At 32.5% G+C, this 19,798-nt stretch overlaps 1 protein-coding gene and 1 long non-coding RNA gene across 7 annotated transcripts in view; one reads left to right on the top strand and one right to left on the bottom strand.

Moving 5' to 3' along the window:
* The window catches only part of LOC107439128 (sodium/potassium/calcium exchanger Nckx30C), a 247,483-nt gene that overhangs the window by 147,275 nt on the left and 80,410 nt on the right, over positions 1 to 19,798 (top strand). The gene's annotated exons all lie outside the window — the stretch shown is intronic.
* LOC139425698 (uncharacterized) overlaps positions 5,096 to 19,798 on the bottom strand; it is a 105,973-nt gene continuing 91,270 nt past the window's right edge. Inside the window, exon 2 of one of the 3 annotated variants that reach the window (XR_015428745.1) lies at positions 5,096 to 5,410. This is a non-coding gene — a long non-coding RNA (uncharacterized LOC139425698). The remainder of the gene's footprint in view (positions 5,411 to 19,798) is intronic. The other 2 variants (XR_015428746.1, XR_015428747.1) reach the window with 2 other exon arrangements.

Genomic DNA, 19,798 nt, shown 5'->3' with positions numbered 1-19,798 from the left:
TTCCTCATTCACGTCTAGTGAGTCTAAAGAATGGGCTCCTTGAACTATAGCACTTAAGGACAATCCACTCTGTCGTCATCAGGACTCTTTTCTAAAAGTTCTTTCTAGCCCAACTGCTCCCTCTAGCTAGCCAACTGCACTCTCAAAGAAACGACTGCAGATTTGAATAATAAACACTTTACGGTTATAATTTAATGTCTCTGTCATATTTTTAATTCATTCAGCCCTAAAAAGGATTTTATTTAAAGGATGAAGGACTGAGTAACTTCTCTGAATGTGATTAGATCCAAAGTAAAGTATTTTTTGTTGCTCCATATCAATCAAAATAATTAAATAAAGATAGGATTGTGTGAATTTATGTTAGCGTTTCGAAATTTTTTCATACAGTGCACTGATGTAGAAATATTAAATTTTATAATGAGTTTCTATTTTTTTAAATTTTAGATCTTATATGTTAAGGCGTCTACATGTTTAAACTTTATGCGATTTTATGCGCATTATACGTTAAGAGTGTGCCTATTATGATTTTATTTACTCATATTCATTTAATTTAGTCATTTATTAAATTCTACTAAAAACATAAAAAAGAAAGAAACTGCATTATTAACGCTTTTCGGATTTCATTCTTTAGATTAAAAGTAATACAGTTGCTTGTCATCCCTTTAAATATGTATTTAAATGAACATCAGCGTAAATTTAAGAAGAAAAAAATTAATAGAATCTAAAATGTTAAAAAAAAAATTACTTTTGTCTTTATTAGTACACGACAAGCTTAAAGAATTAATTTCTAAGCATTTCATTTAACTAAAATAAAACAAATAACCAAATAATTACAAAGAAATATTTATTATTGGTGCAGGTTCATTAACCATCAATGAAAAAGCCGTACAGTAATGTGGCATACCTACTCCAAAAGACAGGCGCAATCTCGCCACCATCAAGTTCATGAACTAACTCCGTTGTCACAACGCAGATCATATCTCTATGACGGTTTTCACTGATTTGAAAAGATCAATATCAGATCAATAAAGATCAATATACATATCAGAAAACAGATCAATATAGAACATTTTACCTTAGATTTTCTTAAAGAACCACTATTTTCCAAAAAAATCACACAGAAAAACTAAGTTTAACTTCAACCTGTTGCAACCTTGCTCTGAAAAGAGGAAGATATTGCTCTTAAACTAAAAGGATTCGATACGATAGAAATTTTTTTCCAAGATAACCTGACAGTTTACCACACTGATGGATCCTCAGACAAATATCTCAACAATTGCCCTTCTCCTTGGTAGGAAACATGAACACAAAATTACCAGAGGTGTAATTGCCTCTAACTTTACCAGAGAGCTCTTAGCGATTAGAGAAGCCCTCACCATATACATGACTCACTATCAAGCTATTGATATTACAAAAGGATATAGAATCTTTTCATATTCCAAATTGGACTTTGAAGCCATCATAAATGGAACAACTAGCATTCATAAATATTCTATTCGAGCAGCTGTATTGCAAGGGAAAATCCCGTATGCTACAATGAATATCTGCACCTACAAATATCGAAGGAAATTAGTGTGCTGATTCCTCGGCCAATGAAGCCTGAGACCATGGCCAACACTACATCATCATCCCACTTGCTGAGATAAACGCAGTGATCAGAATAAGACTTTTACTTCATTTCTTCAAGAAGCCACTCATCACATCTATCGAACTCCCGAGAATTCTAACTTTCACAATCACAAGTTTAAGAACCCATCGCTATTAGGGGAATGACGGTCTATTCCAGGGGTGGCGAACCTTTATACACCAACGTGCCATATTCTCTAAAAAATTGCTTAATGAGGTGATAAACGTGCCGTCAAATAATTTTGACTTCGTGATTATTGGGAAAATAATAATAATAAATACTATCAACTCAAAACTCTTTATTTACATTGAAAAAAAATACATTTTGCAATGTCTCAGTTATACACGTAATTCAACTTAAAGTAACATCAGTGTGACTTCTGTTGTTGCAGATTCGATGACCAATAACTTATATTAGGTTGTAAGATGTTAGTTTAAGCAGGACTGTGGATTTTTTTTTTGCTAGTTATTTATTGTTAACTTGTTTTTTACGTTTATTAATTGTTTTTTTAGTATTAATTTGCAATTTTTTTATTAATAATTTTTTATTATTTTGTCTGTTTTTTGTGAATTTTAATTTAATTGTTACGTATGCTTCATAGCGTAATAACATTTGTGTAATAACAATTCATAGTGTAACAACAATTGTGATCGGTGGAGTGCCCAAAATATTGTGTCGCGTGCCATAAATGGCACGCATGCCATTGGTTCGTCATCCCTGGTCTATTCTAATGAAACAAGATTGTACATTGAGTGTAAAAAATGACCTGAAATCAGATCAAGTTTTAACCCAGAGGGAACTGATGACCAATCAAGTTTTGACACTAAGAGCACAGAAGACCAATCAAGTTTTAACCCTAAGAGCACTGAAACTTGATCTAATTCCACTCATGGACCCACTGTGGAAGGTCCTATTTAGCAAAGACGTTCCATAAAAGGCAGTCACAATTGTTGCCACCTTTGGTGGTGTTTTTGCGTTTTATTTTATTTATTTATTTATTATTATTTTTTGTTAGTTTTTCATGGACACGAGAAAGTATCAACAAATTCAAAAGAATAGAATAAACTCATTCATGTAACTTGTAGTTAAACTTTTTGTTGTTGTATGATGGTAAAACCGTTTGGCGCCAGTGTTGTCATTTTGCTACGAACTGAAAAAAAAGCGGGTTGACTTTTTATATTCTCTAACATTAGAGTGTAATCTCTTTTAATATTTCTCTGTGATGGACGCCTTCTTTTCGACAGCTGGAAAAATGTAAGCTTTGTAGATTATATTTTTGAAAGCTATAAAGTTTTCCTATTGCTTGAAAAACGACACGTGCACAATTTTTCTTCGCGTAAATGAACTTTTTTATGACCGTGACTGAAGTAAAGAGTTCAGTTAAAACAACAACAGTGAAACGATGTTTGAGAATTGCTGAAGATTGATTACTTTAATGCGTTAAAGGAAGGGGTGAAATATAGTGTCATCTCTGAGATTTGGACCTCCGTTCAGCCGATCATGAGATTGGTACGTTAGCTCTCTCAACTAAAGTGTATACCCAGTTTCAAGGAGCTAAGTGGCTTCATAAGATCTTCTTTTTAATGTTTTTATTTATTTATTTATAACTAACGGTTATATTGTAAATTTTTAATAAGTTTTTAGAAGTACGCATTTTTTTAAAAACTCTTTTTGTAAATTTATGTTTTCTCTAATAAATGCTTTCGTTTCTGTTAAATTTACGCTCAGTTCAGGAGTCATTTGAAATTAATTGTCTACAAGATTAGAAAGGATCATTCTTCATTTCATTAGTAGTCGAGACCTGGTTTTATCCGAACTAATAATTACAGTTCACTGCTGAAGAGACTGAAGGGAACCAGGTATTCGTGTTATACGAATATATCTGAAAGCAAGATATATTTATAGCAATAATTCTATTCTATATATTTCATTAGTTTTCGAGACCTGGTTTTATCCGAACTTATGATTACAATTCACTTCTGAAGAGACTGAAAAGAAACAGGTATTCGCGTTATATGAATATATTTCAAAGCAAGAATTCTATTCTATCCATTTCATTAGTTAACGATACCTTATTTAATCCGAACTTATGATTACAATTCACTTCTGAAGAGACTGAAAAGAAACAGGTATTCGTGTTATATGGATATATTTCAAAGCAAGAATTCTATTCTATCCATTTCATTAGTTGACGATACCTTATTTAATCCGAACTTATGATTACAATTCACTTCTGAAGAGACTGAAAAGAAACAGGTATTCGTGTTATATGAATATATTTCAAAGCAAGAATTCTATTCTATCCATTTCATTAGTTGACGATACCTTATTTTATCCGAACTTATGATTACAATTCACTTCTGAAGAGACTGAAAAGAAACAGGTATTCGTGTTATATGAATATATTTCAAAGCAAGAATTCTATTCTATCCATTTCATTAGTTGACGATACCTTATTTAATCCGAACTTATGATTACAATTCACTTCTGAAGAGACTGAAAAGAAACAGGTATTCGTGTTATATGAATATATTTCAAAGCAAGAATTCTATTCTATCCATTTCATTAGTTGACGATACCTTATTTAATCCGAACTTATGATTACAATTCACTTCTGAAGAGACTGAAAAGAAACAGGTATTCGTGTTATATGGATATATTTCAAAGCAAGAATTCTATTCTATCCATTTCATTAGTTGACGATACCTTATTTAATCCGAACTTATGATTACAATTCACTTCTGAAGAGACTGAAAAGAAACAGGTATTCGTGTTATATGAATATATTTCAAAGCAAGAATTCTATTCTATCCATTTCATTAGTTGACGATACCTTATTTAATCCGAACTTATGATTACAATTCACTTCTGAAGAGACTGAAAAGAAACAGTTGTTCGTGTAATACGAATGTATTTCAAAGCAAGATATATTTTTAGTGAGAATTCTATTCTTCAATTCTATTCGTTTCTTCATCAGGTATTTTAACCTAATGAATCTACATTTATAAATATACATTATTTCACACATTATGAAGAATGCGCGTCATAAATTTAAAGGCCATAAAAAAAGTTAGAAAACATCTGTTACATTGAAATTAGTATGTAATTTTTATTTCATAAAAAGCAATATACATTGGAAAGCATTGTCAATGAACATTATTAAGAATATAAAAATTTCTTTTAAAAGAAAATACAATATGCTAAAAATATATCTAAGCTACACATTTACAATTTTTCAATTTTAACATAAACTAGGAGGCATTTTTAATAAACCAATAAAAAATTATTTTGTTTGGTAAAAAGCAAAAGACAAACGATAAAAAGTTACAAGAAAAATAAATAGATTTCAGAAGTTATATTTAAAAAAGGGAAATAAAAGTTTTTAAATTCTTCTTTTGCAAAGGATTTCTAAAAACCTATTATTGTATTTAAAGCACAGTATCAAATAATTTCATAATTATTCTTCCGTAACTGAAAGAGAAAAAAACAGAAAAGAAACGCTCCAATTACTCTGCCAAATTCACTCGCGCGTCGCCAAACTTCGTTCGAACTTGCGAAATGCAAAACAAAAAGATAAAAAATAATAAAGTGAATGTAATATCGATCTTGAAATATTCTTAGATATTTTTCTTTTTTTTAAAGAAAGACGAAAAGTTTCTTCTCAAGTCATCTTTCGTGACTATTTGCTTTTCTTGATGACAGGGAAAAAAATTATCTTTCAGCAAGGCCCTGCCCATCATGATTTCTTTCATTCTTGCGTCATCCGATATTTGCGTGTGACATCTATAGAGAAAAAAAAATTATTATCACATATGTAGAAAATCTGATTTAGTTCTTGTCTGGCTGGACCCTTTTGCTAATGTATTTTTCAAGTTATTCTAAGAGTGATTGAAATTTACAAGAGATATTTTAAATGCACTATCTTGAAATAAATTAATATGTTACTTCAATTGATTGTTTAATTCATGTAATCATATAATTATATGGAGAAAAAAATTAATTTTTCTTTTCATATGATGATGGTTTACCGAAAATTCTGGTTTCTGGTTTTCAACGATTATAGTTCTTTATTACCACACATTTAGTAAAAAAAAAAACTGAAAAGTAAGTTCAATAGATTGAACGGTTTTTATCTCAGGTCTAAAGGTTTACGATGAAATTATCAAATTTTATCACTTATTTTAAAACCATATTTTATTGTTATTTTACCAAAATCATTGCAAAAGCGATTTGCTAAAAATTACAGAACTTTTCGACTTTCCCGAAGAGACAGAAACGCGTTAAATTTCATCATATTCTAGGTACTTTTGACCCTGCTTTTTTTCTCAGTGAATAATCTTTTTTAATAATTGAAAACTTTAAACTTTAAGGTATATGATGAATAATTAAAACTTTTTTTAGTATTATTAGATACTCACTTTACATGGTTTGAAATTTTGAAACGTATTGAATCATATTTTTGTTAAATTTTTACTACCTAAAAATGGTTTCAATTTGAACCATATTGTACTTTTTAAACGTAATTGCACAATAAGGGCTGTAAAAATACGTAATAAAGAGATGTTTAAGTTCCATTTAATAATTTAAGTCTGTTTCATTACTTTAAGGAAACAATTTCTAATGTGTCTGGGTGCCAGATTTGACTTCAACTCATTTTTGTTTTAAAAATTCCAATCAGTTAACTTACTCTTCCAATTCTAATTAAAGAAAAAAAGTTCTTTGTGCATGTCTATAATATTTTTTTTCATTTTTCTTGTTCTTTGTAACGCCTAAATTAATCGATATCTACACTTTAATATTTATCTAATGAAGAAAAATCTCTGAGATAATAAAATTTAACTTGAACTCAGTTTTTGACCAAAATTTTTTTTAAATTTGTTAAGTGATATTTTCAATTTTAATAGAAATCATATATGCGTGTGTCTTTCCTCAATTTTTTCTGGTTGCTTTAAAATCTTCTATTAACAGATATCTATAGTCATCTATTTTTTCAAATGCGAATGTGTCTCAGAATATCAAAATAGTTTCAAACTCAATTTCATTATTATTATTATTACTATTATTTTAAATAAGTCACTTGGCTAACTGGCATTTTAAACTTTAATAGAAAAACCGTAATCTCTTGCGTATGTCAATTCTAATTTTCAGTTCTAAAAGTCAATTCTAAAAGTTATCTCAACTTTTAAACAAATTGACAGCTGCGTACCAGAGTTGGCCGTTGATTACAGTAATCGATTACAACTGTAATTGATTACAGACAATTACAGCTATGTAATCAATTACTTGTAATCACGATTACAAGTAATCAATTACTTGTAATCGTGATTACAACTTTCAGAAAATTTTGATTACAGCTGTAATCATGATTACAATTTTGATTACAGTAATCAATTACTTGTAATCACGATTACAAGTAATCAATTACTTGTAATCGTGATTACAACTTTCAAAAAATTTTGATTACAGCTGTAATCATGATTACAATTTTGATTACAGTAATCAATTACTTGTAATCATGATTACAAGTAAACAAGTAGTTTTTAGAAAGCAAACGATAATTTTATTTGGAATTTCTAAATATAATTCCACACATAAATTAATTCCACACATAAAATTTACCGTTTTTCTTACCATTTAAAAAATTTCTATGAATCATGCATTATGTTATAAAAAAAATAAATCTGTATTGTCAAACATTTCATGAAAATACCTGAAAATAATTTTTTATTCAGAGAATTTCAAAATGATATAGAACAATTAAAGCTGAAAACTAAATTTAAATATCGTTTGATTTTGTCATTTAACTTGCTTGAGTCATTAAAAGTTAACTTACATGCATTTTATTTATTGCATTGTACACATATTTAGACATAAATGTAATGTACATATGTATACGTGTAATGTATGTACGCATGTACAAAGTATGTACATACATTCATGTATTGTACGTGCATATATAGTACATATGGATATGCATACATGGAACATACGTGTATTGTACATGTGTGGATACATTCATTGTACATATATACATTGCACCATATGCATAGATAGGGATAGCATGCATGTACACATGTAAAATTTGTACGAAAGAATTATGCCCAATATATTTATGCACATACGTACTGTATATGTACACACATATGTACATTATATGTTCATTTCATCATATGTACATTATATGAATATACATCTGTACGCTATATGTATATACATCTGTACGCTATATGTATATACATCTGTACAATATATGCATCTCAAATGTGTGTACGTACGTTATGCATGTATGAATATATGTGAAGTATAAATACGCCCAATGTACGTACAATAGTTCACAAATGTATTATGCATATTTGGATACTTACATTGAGCATGAACAAATTATGTACATGTACATAAATACACTGGACATGCATATCATGTACATGTACATAAATACACTGGACATGCATATCATGTACATGTATACATACATATATTGTACATCCTACAGATATACCTATATTGTACATGCATACATATATTGTACTGTTCATAAATAAATTGCACATACATGCATGGGACATGCATTGTACAGACAATGTATGTATGTTCCTACAAACACAAATTTTTAACGAAAATTTTTTGAAAATTGTAATCATGATTACAAGTAATTGATTACTGTAATCGACTATGTAATCATGATTACAGCTGTAATCAAACTTTGTAATCACGATTACAAGTAATTGATTACTGTAATCAATACTGTAATCATGATTACAGCTGTAATCAAAATTTTTGAAAATTGTAATCATGATTACAAGTAATTGATTACTGTAATCAAAAAATGTAATCGATTACATTTTTGGCCAACTCTGCTGCGTACATCAATGTTTTAAATGAATTGTCATAATTTAGAGCACCAAATTTTGTTGTTATCTCAATTTTAAGGGGAAAATCAGTTGGCTTACTGACATTTTCGATTCTGATATACGTTCCCATTCTTAGGGGGAAAATCAATCAGTTAACTGACATTTTCGATTCTGATAGGCATTTCCATACTTAAGGGAAAAATTAATTGTCTGACTAAAATTTTCGATTCTGATAGACATTCCCATTCTTCGGGGGAAAATCAATCAGTTAACTGACATTTTCGATTCTGATAAGCATTCCCATACTTAAGGGAAAAATTAATTGTCTGACTGACATTTTCGATTCCGATAGACGTTCCCATTCTTAGGGGAAAAATCAATTGTTTGACTGACATTTTCGATTCTGATAGACATTCCCATTCTTAGAGGAAAAATCGATTGTTTGATTGACATTTTCGATTCAGAAAGACATACCCATTCTTAGAGGAAAAATCAATTGTTTGACTGACATTTTCGATTCTGATAGACATTCCTATTCTTAGGGGAAAACCAATGGGTTTTCTGACATTTTCGATTCTGATAGGCATTCCCATACTTAGGGGAAAAATCAATTGCTTGACTGACATTTTCGATTCTGATAGACATTTCCTTTCTTAGGGGGAAAATTAATTGGTTAATGCATTTTCGATTCTGATAGACATTGCCATTCATTTATATATATCTATTGCTAATTTAATTAAATAGCTTTTTGAGATAAGTACAAAAAAATGTTTAAGAAAAGTAATGAAAAATTAATAGTTTTTGAATATCAAAATTAAGATTTATCTTATAGTTTTCTGACTAACACTACACCATTTGCTCTAACAGTAAAGATTTATTATGACGTTAAGTGTTAGTTTTTTAAAATCTTTCTGAAAACCAAGCGCTTTTTTATATTCGAGATAGGCTTCTTTAATTAAAGTGGTGCATTTTTTTAGTATGATTTTTTTTATTTTCTTAAAATTGTTTTTTTCTTTTTTTAGAAGTTAACGCAAGGTTTATATTTCCGTGCGTTTAAGAAAGGGAAAAAAAAACATAGGTTCTCCGTGAGCTTTTTAACTCTAAGATTTTATAGTTTTTTCTCAAAAGTTTTCAAGTGAAAATGATAAATATTCAGTGAAGCTATTTTTTTTAAAAAGAAAGCTTACTAAGTCCTTAAAATAAGATTACGTATAAGGTAAATTAAAATGAAGTAAATAATTTTCCTTTTTCTGCACTACTTAAGCATTTATTTGAAATTTTTACTTCGTATTTCGCATAAAAAGTAAAATAAAATCTATGTAAATCATTAGTTAATGCGGTAATTTGAGTCATTCTAACATATTTAAATGTATACTTATGAATATTTTTCAAAGCTCCGTATCTTAATTTATAAATTTAACATATTAAATAAATAAAAAAAGCTGTTTTTTAAATTTAATGCTAGATTAAACTGTGCTAGATTTAAAAATTAATTTCTATTGCTATCGAAGATAAAATGTAAAAGTATGTTTTTAAATTTTATCAGAGAGATTAAACAGCCGATCCAGATCTAATTTACTACTTTCAATGCAGAACGTAGGTTAATATTTTTGAGCCCAACTCAGAAGACGAGTGAATTCTGGGTTCAAACATTGAACGAACTTGCTTCTATGGATATTTTTTTGATGATATTAACCCCACTGGTATGACGTAGAGACGCAAACCGATAAACCTCCTATCATAGGCCTTACATATTTCCTAACAGTTTAACTCATTTCTGAAATTTATAAACGTATTTAGTTTTTTTTCTTATAAATTATGCTAACTTGTATTCAGTCTAATGGTTATTAAAATCTATATTTAATATTTTATTTTATAACCAGTGTCGAACAGCCAACCCAATTCTGAGTTGTGTCTATCAATGTTCCACTCCGTGGACTAAAATTTTTTAACCCAACTCAGAAGACAAGGGAACTTTTGGATAAAGAATTCTGATAAACTAGCCTTCGTAGAGGACATTGTAATGTAACCATCCAGCATTTGCGTTGGAGGAAACCACGAAAATCTCCCACTCTCAGTCTGATAGCAGGATGATTCTAACCCATGATCCATTCACCACGGAGGATATTTTACGGATGGATCCACTGAGGATCTAGGAACAGAATTCGTCTCAACCTGCCACCGCTGGGATTCGAAGCTGAGTAACCCCATTGGGAGGCGAACGCTCTATCCTATGAGCCACCGCGGCTCAACTTTTAGCTTAAATAGGCTTAATTTTAGCTTCGAAATATTTTTTTTCGCAGCGTTTTTTAGGGATTTATTCTTTCGCCGAAATATTTAAAATGCATCATAAGATAGTGTGAGCAAGTAAAATAGGCATAATTTTGGCAAAACTCGTTTTCGATAAATCACCAATATTGAATTTATCTCTCTCTATATATATACCGAAGTGTCTCTTAATAATCCTATTTAAGTTAACTTTTGATTTGGCAGATCAAGAGTTCTTTAACTCCCCTGACATTTTTCCATTAGCATCGTCTTTATTTAAAATAGGACAAAATAAATGGATTTTATAAAATAATTTTTTCTGGTGGATTCTTTTGAAGCACTTATTTGCGAAATCATTTATTTAAAAATCTGCAAACAGATTTCTAATAAGGAAATAAATTGTTTGGATTCAGATGTGGTTGTTCATGTTTTTATTGGACTTCTTTACAAAAACAGCAAAACAAGAGATAATGAAGTATCACTTGGGTCAGGATAGCCTGGTCCGTAGGGCGCTGTGCCCATGTCCGAGAGTTCGTGGGTTCGAACCCCGCCTGCCGAGGACTCCCTGTGTAGTAAAGTGACTGATGCACATTAAATCTGTCGAGTTTCAAAAGTCCTCCATGTTCCCATAACAAATCAATACCTCTGGGGGTACTGGATTGGAGATAGATCGTTCTCTGATTCAGGTCAAAATTACGATCTGTGGATGAATGAATGGATGTATGAATGGGTCAACCCTATAAACGGGGGTGACGTATGGTGTGGCATAAGTCGAATTCTTGGCCATAGATGGCGCCACTGAAAAACAAGAAACGCACACTCTGCCTTAAATTTGCTCGGTTTCACCAAGCAGGCTTGATCGTGTGGCAAATGGCATTAGAAACAACAACAACAGCAACATGGAGTATCTGCAACATGGATCTTTTTAATTTTTAATGTAAGCCTTTACAGGATGACATCCCCTTTCCCCCCGATTGTAAGGAAATTGTTATATATAATTCGTCTATAACTGAGAGTATTTTAAGCCTACACTATAGTTGGTGCGATCCGTGAGCAGTCACTGCGAGCTGTATTGTTACCTAAAATTCGTCTACAACTGAGAGTCTTTTAAGCCTACACTGTGGTTGGTGCGAGCCGTGAGCAGTCACTGCGAGCTGTATTGTTCCCTATAATTCGTCTACAACTGAGAGTCTTTTAAGCCTACACTGTAGTTGGTGCGAGACGTGAGCAGTCACTGCGAGCTGTATTGTTACCTATAATTCGTCTACAACTGAGAGTATTTATCCTCTGAGCAACCTCTCATAAAGTTGTACCAAACATGCATTTTTATGATAAAATATTCTATCGCTGAGTTTTTAAAACTTGACAAGAGCTCGAAATGCATGTTCAAGAAAAAAGGCACAGCTCGAAATGTTTGTTCAAAAAATGGATGTAGCTATTAAGAAAATGGACATATCGTTTGATTCCGTTTTTAAATCTTTTTTTCATGAGTATTATTTTTTTTAAAGTATAGACTTATGAATCCAAATAAATTTTTTATGTAATATCGTTCATTTCTATAAATCACTTGGTATATTTTCTTAAACTTGCCGTTTTTTTTAAAAAAAAATTCTTTCAATGTCAACAGTTGTTTTCAAAAGTTTTTTACGAGTGCTATAAACTTATAATAGTGTTTAGTGAATATCAGCTGTATGAATTTCGAGTTTTAAAACTCACTTTATCTTTTAGAGTTCTAAGCACGAAGATGTCGTGAGTAATGTCAACAACTGAATGGAAATAATTCGTTTCCAGTCATGAATTATATATTTTTTTTGTCCTTGGTATTTTAGCTCTTTAATATATTTTGCATTCTTATCATTTGTTACAAATGTTTTTTTTAAAAAGTTCCAAACAAAATTTCTGTGGAGATAGCAGACATTTTAAAACTCAATAAGCCTATTCAGTAGAAAGATTCTCAAATTTACTTACGATTTAATTATTATTCCAAATTTCATACTCCCGTTATTCCAGATGAAAAAACTCCAATACGCATTGTCCAATACAATACGTATTGGAAACTTTTACATGAATACTTACATAAATACATAAATACTTATCTACTTGGCAGCAAAACCTTTCGCAGACTTTTAAAAATTGATATACATAATGTTTAGAAGCTTTTAAAATCTTAATAGCTTTATAAATCCCGCTCTAATTGTGATTAAAGTTTCGGTTCTGTACTATTTAAAGTAGAATCAAGTGCGCAATAATTCAAACCTGTGAAATGAAAGTCACGATTTTTATGATTTTAAGATGTGAATTTCACTTGATTAAGTCAAATTTAACTAGAAAAATAGAGGCTGTACCACATAGCATTATTATAACAAATTCGAGTCCAAAATATACACAAGCAGTGCGGCGGCTAAAGGGGTATTTATTTATTGTATGTCCCCGACCCGCCCATCTATGGGCATACGGTAGAGGCATTAAAAACACAAAATTTACATCAAGTGGATGGATGGCAACAGGCCATCAGATACAAAATTTACAATACACAAGAAAGATAAAGAACAATTCATAGCGATAAAGTAAGTAAAAACTGGTTGTGTTTTGAGCAAGAGACAGCCGAATCAAAAGATCCTTATATTAGGTCTACAGACCCTTATTATGGCCGTGCCTCGCCGCCATAATAAGCCACCTCTTCGACCCTAGTGGAGACCTGATGTGTTTTTACTCCGTTAAAATAGACAACGAATGCAAAAGCAGTTCTGAAGATGTTATCGTTGTCAGTCTCCATCCCAGAGCCGTCGGTGAAAATCTCCAAACCCTGATCTTTTGGGCAATCATACCCCCAGGGCAAGGAGCGATACTTAGATGGGTGCAGTGGGGTTGGAATATCAAAAATAATATTCTGTGTAGAGAACTCTGGAAAAACATGAACCAAATCATCCGTCCTCCAACCCCATCTCATCCTTTTGATAATAATGTCCTCGAGGATCTTTAGGTGAATTGGGACAATGCCAGCCAGTATCTGTACAGCTTCAGAGCTAACTGTCGAATACGCCTTGGTGATGGTGAGTAGAGGGATCCTTTGGATAGATTTAAGTTTTTCGTTCATCCTTGTGTTATTTCTGTACCAAACACTGGCTGCATATAAAATAATACGCTCGCTTGCCTGGAGGTAGATTCGTTTAAGTATAAGTGGGCTGAGCCCCCAGGTTGCCCTAGCAACTCTCCTTATCCCCTGATTGAATCTTTGGATCTTATCTCTAGTCTCGTTAAGATGGGGGATCCACGTCAAGCCCGGGTCGAGCAGGACTCCCAAGTATTTGAGTGTTCGTGTGTTTTTAATATTACTATTATCGTTTCTGTGCAGCTTAATACAGGGAAGTCTAGCAACCTTTTTATTGGTTTTCGGGAATGTAATTAGTTGTGTCTTTTCACGACTAAATTCAAATATATTTTTCTCAGCCCAGGCTGATAAATTGGTGAGGATATGAGTCACCAGGGCATCAAAATGATAGAAGATCGAGCCACCGACCAGCACGAAGACATCATCCGCGAAAGAAATTAGCTTAAAATCTAAGCAATCAAAGCCAGGGAAGTGTGTAAAATCAATACAGTCACAAAAGTTAAAAATGGTACCGATGACAATGAGCCACAAGACCGGACCCCGAGAAGAGCCCTGTGGCACACCAATATTGATCTGCTTTTCCATGACAAGCTCGCCAGCATCATCATTAAAAATAACCTTCCTAGAATTCAGAAAGCTAAAGATAGAACCCGAAATATTGTCCGGGATGCCTAGGTTATTGATATTAGCCTTAAGAACCCTCCAATCCGCTTTATTGATAAGCATTTTTGAGGCTAAAGGGGTAAAAAGGGGACACCGGGCTTCGAAAACAAGCAAGTTCAAGAGATTCCAAATTTATGTTTATAAATTTAGTAATAGAAATCAAACTTAGCAAATGAATTCAAGAATTAAAAAATATATATATACATAAATTTTAATCTCCTTTTCCATCTCGTATATTACATTCTTTTAAAACTTTATATCTGTAAGAATCGTCGACAATAGATGGCGCTGCGAGATACGAAAAAACTTAAGAAAAGAAAAGAAGCTGAGAGGTTCTCTAGCTTGGTGGTGAGAAGACTGGAATGTTCTATGATGGAGCGCGAAGTTTCATTGATTATGTGATTAATTACTATTATTTTCTATATACTTCATGTTTGTTCCGTGGCATAAGTATGCATCTAAATAAAATCGTTTATGCCAAGAAAGGTTTATGGTGAAATCATTTCACATTGAAAGGTCTGAAAAAGAACCTGCGAAATATTACTGGCGCAGCCGCCGAAGATGATGCAGAACCAAAAACCAGGTGAGAGCTCACTTTATATTTGTAAATGTATGCTCCCATAAATAAGTAATTATAATTATTTGGGCGAAAATTATACAAAATGGAAATTAAATGTTTGTGTTCCGACATGGAACATTAATTTAGTTTACTCGTCAGAGTACGAACACGCCAGTGTTCTAAAGTGAATTCTTTTACTCGCCAGAGTACGCAGATAGCATATTTCTAAAAAGAATTTGGTTGTTCTTGTTGTTTTGATTTTCGTCCCAAATAATTGAAAATTTTATTTCATTATATTGAATTTATTGTGGTTTTTAAATTCTGTTTTGGAAATTGTTGGAAGCACGCCAGTGCATAACATATAGCGTGGTATCGTAATTGAAAATTTTATTTGATAAAATTGAATTTATTGTGGGTTTTAAATTCTGTTTGGGGAATTATTGGAAGCAGCATAAAATATAATGTTGCAATCGTATTTCGAAAAATAAAGAATGCTGAATGATCTATTATTTATATCAACTAAGATTTATTAAACCAAACAAAAAAAAAAGCATAGGTTGTATCGAATAACGGAATATAATTTGGCGTCAACCAACCTTGGAAGTCTCATTCTAAAACGATTGTTTTGGTTCTTTTATTTTTGTATAAAATGTTTTTTTTTTTTTTTATTTCTGAAAGAAGAGGCAAGTGTCTTTTAATAGGAAAAAAATACAAAACTGAGTTTGTTTTATTCTATTTGATTATTTTGATATTGAATTGTATCATTGTTGAATTTTTTTTATACATATGATATATTTTGTTTTCGTACATTTTAAAGAGAAATTTATACGAAAGTTATTTATAAATTTCTTATCGCATTTAATGATTTAAAATATTCAGTTAAAGTTTTCATTCTCACGTAGAATTTGATTTTTGTTCTAAGAATAATTATTTTGGTTAAAATAATTTTTATGTTTTGAATTTGTGAACTTGTAGGAAAGTATATATTATATCTAGTGTAAACAAAGTATTGATTTAAAATGTTCATAAGTGTTAAGGTTTGTTATATAAGGTTTATTATATAACAAATCGATAACTGAATATTACAAAGTATTCTCAGTATTTTGAGGTTGTTAATTTCGTTTTGAGGTTGTAAAAAACAGACATTTTCTATAGATTTGTGAACGATGTTCATTTATGTGTTTTCTTTTAAGAAATTATTGGAATATTAATTAGGAAGTAGTCAATTTTTTCCGTTAATTTTTTTTATGATTGAGAATTATTAAATTTAAGCCATGGCATTTTTGGGAAAGGGTAAAAAGGAGGATTTGATAACGTTGGCCACCGAATTAGAAATTGATGTGGATCCAAGTATGAAAATTATAACACTAAAAAACAAAATAACACAAAATGACACATATGATGAAGCGTTTGCCAGAGAAATGTTTTTCTCAATTGTGGAAGAGAGGAAAAGGAAGGAAGAAATTGAGGAACAGCGAAGGAAGGAAGAAATTGAGGAACAGCGAAGGAAGGAAGAAATTGAGGAACAGCGAAGGAAGGAAGAAATTGAGGAACAGCGAAGGAAGGAAGAAATTGAGGAACAGCGAAGGAAGGACGAAATCGAAGCTCAGCAGAAAAGAGAACAAATGGAATTTGAGTTGAAAAAACTTGAAATTGAATCCCGTACTCAACTAACTCAAACTTCATCGCCCAATGGAAACGGACAACATAACGTTGACTTAATTAAGCTCATTCCTAAATTCAAGTTAAGGGATGATGATATCGTGATTTATTTATCTTTATTTGAAAGACAGGCTAAAAGAACAGGGATTGATTCTAAAGACTGGGTGTCATGTTTATTAACTTTATTGCCTTCTGAAATCATTCAACTAATTGGTAGAGAATCTGAAGAAAAATTTGAAGACTACGAATACATTAAGACCATTTTATTAAAGAGATTTAAATTGAATCCTGAAAGTTTTAGAAAAAAGTTTGTGATGCACCAGAAAAGCGCTGAAAAATCGTGGAGGGATTTTTGTTATGAAATCACGAATTATTTCGAAGAGTGGATTGATGGACTTGAAATCAAAGACTTTGCCAGTTTAAAAAATCTCATTATCACTGATCAACTTAAGAAAAAGGTACCTCATGAAGTAAGAGACCACCTTCTTGATGAGTGGGCAAATTTCGTTTCTCCAACCAAATTAGCGGATAAGCTTGACGAATATGACAGTGTACGTAATGATTCAAGGAAAACAACTGGAATTCCCTCAAAAGACAAAACTAATGAAAAGTGGCGACCTCGTTCTCCACCTTCAGAAAGAAATTCAAGAAACAAATCATTCTACAAACAGGGCTCATCAAGCGCATATACACCCCGTAAGAGTGATGAACTACAGAGGTCGTTTTCCAAACTATCTTGTTATACTTGTGGAAGAGAAGGCCATACATCCAGATTTTGCCTTAAAAATCGGCAACCTAGAAACACTCCTACAACTGCCCAAAACAATCTAATCCAATCGTCACCACTCCCTTTAGAAAAAGAAAAACCAGAAGTGCTAACTGCCAAGATCTCTATTCCTGTCTCAAAATCCGTGGATATATCTGGAAACATAGATGATTTAAAACTCGTCAGAGTTAAATGCGGAAACGTGGTTCTAAATGGCATTGTAGACACAGGAGCCCAGATATCGGTAGTCCGCGAGAAGTTAGTCGCCGACATACCTTGTGAAGGAGAAAGTAAAATAGAGATATCTTCTGCTTTCGGAGAAAGCGAAGTCACTCCACTGAAAATTTTCCAAATGAAAATAAATGACGAACTTCATGGTAGTGTACCTATCACCTGTACTGTTTCAAAGAAGCTGGTAACCGATTTGCTGCTAAGTTCTTCAGCTTATGAGATACTGTGTGAAAATATTGAGCTTTGTCACAGTAATCTTCAATGGAATACCTCTTCAGAGGGGGAAGACTCTAGCGACGAACCATCACCATTGAAAGAAAATACTTCAAATTGTGCTGTCATTACCCAAATTTCACAAAAAGACATTAAGAATGCAAGAATGGAAAATGACACTAAATTGGATTTTAAGACTCTTCAAGAACAAGATGAGAGTCTAGAAAAATGCTTTGAATGGGCGAAAAGGAACAAAAATGCTTATACAGTTCAAAACGAAATTCTACTTCACTCGGAGAATATTTGTGGCGAAAACATCAAACAAGTTGTGTTACCCTTAGAGAAAAGAACAGAAGTTCTGAGAATGGCTCATGAAATTCCTCTTGCTGGTCACCTCGGTGAGAAAAAGACAACTCAACGAATTAAATATTCATTCTTCTGGCCTACTATCAAACAAGACGTTAAGAAGTTCTGTGAAAGCTGCAAGGAATGTCAATTGAAGCGAACAATCACATATAAAGATAGAATTCCAATCCAACCTATCGTCAGACCAGAAACACCCTTTGAAGTATGGAGTGTTGATTGCATTGGACCGTTAGAGCCACCATCCAGAAGAGGTCATCGGTTTGTGATATGTGCAATTGATTTATGCACTAGATGGGCAGAAGCCATCCCTGTTAGAGAAATAAGTGCAAAGACCACATGCAACGTCCTGATGAAGATTTTTTCTCAAACCGGATTTCCGAAAATGATTTGTTCCGATCAGGGAACTAATTTCACAGCCAAACTCACCCGATCTTTTGAAGACTTACTTGGCGTATGTCCCAGATTTTCCACTCCCGGACACCCCGAGAGTATGGGTGCTGTCGAACGATGGAATAGGACTTTAAAAGAAATGATGAATAAAAATATCCAGGAACATGGAAGAAATTGGGACCTACACCTTCCCTATCTTCTGTTTGCCTACAGGGAAGTGCCACATAGCACCACTGGTTTGTCTCCCTTCCAGATGGTGTATGGAAGACTGCCACCGGGACCTTTATCCTTATTGAAAGAGATTTGGACAGGCGAACGTAGCGTTCCAGTCACTGCATCCCGCTCAATTGAAACTTACCTACATGATCTTATCGGAAAAATAAGAAAAGCTCATGACATTGCAGCTGAAAACTCCAAAATCTCTCAAGACGGATACACATCAAGATACAACTTACGGTCTAAGGATAAGACTTTGAATGTTGGGGACAAAGTCCTCGTGCTAATCCCATCGTCATCTCACAAATTGCTCAGTACTTGGCAAGGACCAGCTACTGTAATCGAACTTACCAGACCTCACTCTGCCAAAGTCGAAATGGAAAACGGGAGTATAAGGGAACTCCACATAAATAAATTAAGGCCTTATATTGTTCGAGTGGATCATATTGGTATCATTTTCGACCAAGATGAAGACTTTGGAGATATCCACTATGCACCAGCGGATCTTATGGACAAATCTACTGAAGACTTATGGACCCACTTGCAAAATATGAAAGGTGACCTAAAATATTACCAGCGAAAGGAACTATTCAATGTGTTAAAATCATACACCGATGTTTTTAGTAGCAAACCAGGTCAAGCCCATGTCGATGGTCATGACATAAAAGTTACAGCAGACTGCAGTCCGAAGAGATTAAAACCCTATCGCGTCCCCATTTCGCTACAAGACGAAGTTGATCGCCAAGTTAAAGAATTACTAGAATGGGATCTAATAGAGCCCAGTGAAAGTGAATGGGCACATCCTGTGGTATGCGTTGCAAAAAAGGATGGTAGCGTTAGACTGTGCATTGACTTTAGACTTCTGAATAGCTTT

The sequence above is a fragment of the Parasteatoda tepidariorum genome, chromosome 8 (assembly GCF_982258835.1).
Source record: "Parasteatoda tepidariorum strain Cologne lab strain chromosome 8, Ptep-v5.0, whole genome shotgun sequence".
NCBI classification, from domain to species: domain Eukaryota; kingdom Metazoa; phylum Arthropoda; class Arachnida; order Araneae; family Theridiidae; genus Parasteatoda; species Parasteatoda tepidariorum.
This window is presented reverse-complemented; position numbering and strand designations above follow the sequence as displayed.